Source organism: Mandrillus leucophaeus, unplaced genomic scaffold (genome assembly GCF_000951045.1).
Source record: "Mandrillus leucophaeus isolate KB7577 unplaced genomic scaffold, Mleu.le_1.0 Scaffold112, whole genome shotgun sequence".
NCBI classification, from domain to species: Eukaryota; Metazoa; Chordata; class Mammalia; order Primates; family Cercopithecidae; genus Mandrillus; species Mandrillus leucophaeus.
In genome coordinates, this window is record NW_012099432.1 from 365,424 (window position 1) to 369,932 (window position 4,509).

General features: G+C 47.4%; 1 protein-coding gene across 1 annotated transcript in view; it reads left to right on the forward strand.

Moving 5' to 3' along the window:
- Positions 1–4,509, forward strand: part of LOC105549678 (putative protein C3P1) — a 38,154-nt gene that overhangs the window by 25,044 nt on the left and 8,601 nt on the right. Inside the window, exons 19-21 of the mRNA XM_011994318.1 lie at positions 252–424; positions 606–764; positions 4,074–4,133. The gene's annotated coding sequence lies outside the window, so the exon portion shown is untranslated. The remainder of the gene's footprint in view (positions 1–251; positions 425–605; positions 765–4,073; positions 4,134–4,509) is intronic.

A 4,509-nucleotide genomic window follows, 5' to 3' on the forward strand; every position in this document is an offset into this window, starting at 1 on the left:
CTCACGCCTGTAATCCCAACACTTTGGGAGGTCGAGGTGAGAGAATGGCTTGAGCCAGGAGTTCAAAACCAACCTTGACAACATAATGAGAACTCCCCCACCCCCACTCCTCCATCTCTACAAAAATAAAAATAAAGTAGGTGATCAATAAGATGGCAGATGAGAAAATTGGGCCAGATGACACAAGGAGAGGGCAGGTTACGGTGGGTGGGCCCAGCTCTGGGTGACAAGGCGGGCGTCCCTGTTTCTAGACAAAACCCACTGGCCGGTGGATGAGCAGAACCTCGGCTCCCTGTACACCATTGAGGCCACAGCCTATGCGCTCATGCAGAAGCTGGAGATGCGCCGGTACAATGAGACGCACGCCATCGCCAGGTGGCTACTAGAGAAGCGGGAGCTGGGAGGAGGCTTCGGGTCCACTCAGGTGACGGGGACCCCCGGGAGGTGAGGGCCAGAGTCGCTAGCCGAGATGCTGACGCGACTAGCACAACGCGGGAGTGTGGGTGGCTGTCCGTGGTGCTGACACGCCGGCCGATGGTTTCTCGAGTGCTGTCTGTGGTGCTGATCCACGTTCCCCCACCTCCCCGTCCCATTCCAACACTCAGACCACGGTGGTGGCCCTTGAAGCTCTGACCCGCTTCCGCGAAGATGTCCCCTTCCAGGGTGTCCAGGATCTCCACGTCCAGGTCAGCGCCCCCAAGAAAGCCCTGAATGTGAATTGGCATATTGATCACAACAATGCCTACCAACAGCGGTCAGCAAAGGTATGTCACTAAGAGGCAGGCCAGAGTACACGCAGAGATAACATTGGAGATGAGGCAAAGCATCATGTCCCTGCTGATCTCCCACCTCAAGACACACCCCAAGATATCATAAGCGATGGAAATGTGGCTATACTGTCAATGTATTGATTCTTCTTTTCCATCAACATTTCCCTAGCATCTACTATGCATCAAAGACTTTCCTAGGCATTGAGGTTATTTTATGAAAGATCCATGGTCCCTGCTCTTATGGTATCTAGAAGATTCCATAAGATCTAGAAGAAAATGGGCCAGGTGACGTGACTCACGCCTATAATCCCAGCACTTTGGGAGGCCGAGGTGGGTGGATCACCTGAGGTCAGGAGTTCGAGACCTGCCTGGTCAATGTAGTGAAACCCCATCTCTACTAAAAATACAAAAATTACCTGGGCATGGTGGTGCGTGCCTGTAATCCCAGCTACTCAGGAGGCTGAGGCAGGAGAATCACTTGAACTCAGGAGGAGGAGGAGGAAGTTGTAGTTACCTGGGATTGCACCTGGGTGGCAGAGTGAGACTCCATCTCAAAACAAAAATAAAAATAAAAATAAATAAATAAATAAATAAATAAATGAAAAGAAATGACACCCTGGGCAACATAGAGAGACTCTATCTCTATTAAAAAAGAAAAGAAGGAAAACAACTCATCTAAGGTCATGCATTGTTTAATGGATGTCCCTGGATAAATAGTTGTCAAGATGAAGAAAGCAGAGGGAGGGGAAGAGTGTTTCTTTTTGTTGTTGTTGTTGTTGTTGTTGTTGTTGAGACAGAGTCTCACTCAGTCACCCAGGCTGGAGTGCAGTGGCATGATCTTGCCTCACTGAAACCTCCATCTCCTGTGTCAGCCTCCCCAGTAGCTGAGATTACAGGCATGCACCATTCAGCTAATTTTTGTAGTTTTAGTAGAAATGGAGTTTCACCATGGTGGCCACACTGGTCTCAAAATCCTAGCCTCATGTGACCCACCTGCCTCAGCCTCCCAAATTGCTGGGATTACAGGCATGAGCCACCACGCCCAGCTAAGGAAGAGTGTTTCTGACATAGGGAACAGCATAGAGTGGAGACCCGGAGCCACTCAGGCACAGGAATGGTCAGAAGGGAGAACAGCAAATAAAGCAGGCTATTAGGAGGCTTGAAGGCTGGCAGAGCTCAGCAGAGGGCTGGGAGGCCATGGCAAGAATTAGGACTTGATCCTATAGGCAATAAGATTTGATCTTATAGGCAATGAGATTGGAGTGACTGGCTGTGATTTTTTTCTTTCTTTTTCTTTTTTTTTCTTTTTTTTCCTTTTTTTTTTTTTGTTATTTTTGAGACAGGGTTTGTTTGTTTTTTAGAGACAGGGTCCTACTCTGTTGCCCAGGCTGGAGTGCAGTGACACAAACATAGTTCATGGCAGACTCGAATTCCTGGGCTCGAGCAATCCTCCTGCTTTAGCCTCCTGAGTAGCTGGGACTAGACATGCACCAGCATGTCCGACTTAATTTTCAATTTTTTTTGTAGAGATGGGGTCTAGCTAAATTGCCCAGGTATGTTTTGAACTCCTGGGCTCAAGCAATCCTCCCCCTTTGGCTTCCCACATTGCTGGGATTACAGGCATGCCATTATGTTTGGTTTGGCTGTGAATTTTTACAATTTTATTCTGGCTGATGCAAGAAGACTATAATGAGGAAAACAAGAGTAGCTGCAGATGAAGGTAGAGCTTAGACTGGTGGTTGCCAGAGGATAGGAAGTGCACGAAGAAAGGGAGGGATGAAAAGAAGTTGATTAATGGGTATAAGCATATGGTTCGATAGAAGAAATAAGACCGAGTGTTTGATAGATTCGTAGGGTGACTATAGCTTACAATAATCTATTGCATATTTCAAAATAGCTGGAAGAAAAGAATTAGCATAATTTTAGTATAAAGAAAAGACAAATATTTAAGGTGATGGTGATGGATATCTGAGGTACACTGATCTGATCTTTACATATTATATGAGTGCATTACATTATCACAGGTGCCTTGAAACTATGTACATCCATTATGCATCAATTTTTTTTTGAGATGGAGTCTCACTCTGTTGCCCAGGCTGGAGTGCAGTGGCACAGTCTCAGTTCACTGCAGGCTCTGCTTCCTGGGGTCAAGTGATTCTCCTGCCTCAGCCTCCTGAGTAGCTGGGATTACAGGCACCTGCCACCACCCTCAGCTAATTTTTGTATTTTTTAGTAGAGACGGGGTTTCACCATGTTGGCCAGGCTGCTCGAACTCCTGACCTCAGATGATCCACCTGCCTCAGCCTCCCAAAGTGCTGGGATTACAGGCATGAGCCACTGCACCCAGCTCATTATGCATCAATTTTAAAAGACAAAGAAAAATAAAGAGAGGTGCAGAGGTGCCAGTGAGAAGGGGCTCATGGGAGCTCCGCACACAGAGAAACTTGGAAATGCTCCAAAGAGAACAGATTCCAGGGATGCACATTAGGACACAGCCTGAGCTGAGGCGTGCAGATAATCTGAGGTCAGGAGTTCAAGACCAGCCTGGCCAACATGGTGAAACCCCATCTCTACTAAAAATATCAAAATTAGCTGGGCGTGACAGCACAAGCCTGTAGTCCCAACTACTCGGAAGGCTGAGGAAGGAGAATCACTTGAACCCAGGAGGCAGAAGTTGCAGTGAGCCGGGATCATGCCACTGCACTCCAGCCTGGGCAACAAAGCGAGTCTCTGTCTCAAAAAAAAAAAAAAGACACAGCCTTAGGCTGGACTTGGTGGCTCATGCTTGTAATCCTAACACTCTGGGAGCCCAAGGTGGGTGGATCACTTGAGGTCAGGAGTTCAAGACCAGCATGGGCAACATAGTTAGATCCTGTCACTACAAAAAAATACCAAAAAAAACAAAAAAAACAAAAAAAAAAACAGCTACTTTGGAGGCTAAGACAGGAGGATCGCTTGAGACCAGGAGGCAGAGGCGCACCGAGGTGAGCCGAGGTCGCACCACTGCACTCCAGCCTGGGCTACAGACTGAGACCTGGTCTCAAAAACAAACAACAAACAAACAAACAAAACAGGCTGAATGAGCAGTTCCAGTTGATCTATGATAGTGTAGACACCACAAATGATCTCTGAAGAGGAAAAAGCAAAACCATCTGCATGGAGAGAGATGGAAAATGAATCACCAGGTCCCAGGTTAGGGAATAACCGAGGCCCTGGTGAGTGTGTAGGCCTCACATCCCCCTACACTTGACCCTCACTTTGCTGCTTCCTCCATCCTTAAATCTTCCTCTTTGTTCTCTTCAGTTCCTTGCCCAGGATGACCTAGAGATCAAAGTCAGTGGCAACGGGAGAGGCACCATCTCGGTAGGTTTTGTATTCAACTGTATTAGTCTGTTCAGGCTGCTACAGCAAAATAGACTGGGTGGCTTATAAACAACAGAAATTGGCCCAGCATGGTGGCTCATGCCTGCAATCCCAGCATTTTGAGAGGCCCAGGCGGGAGAATCGCTTGAGTCCAGGAGTTCAAGATGCACTGGGGCAACAGAGTGAGACTCTGTCTCTACAAAAAATTGAAAAATTAGCTGGGCATGGTGGCACATGTCTATAGTCACAGCTACTCAAGAGGCTGAGGTGGAAGGATTGCTTGAGCCCAGGAGGTAGAAGTTGCAGTGAGTCGTGATCAAGACTTTGCATTCTCCCCTAAATGATAAAGTAAGATTCTATCTCAAAGGAAGGAAGG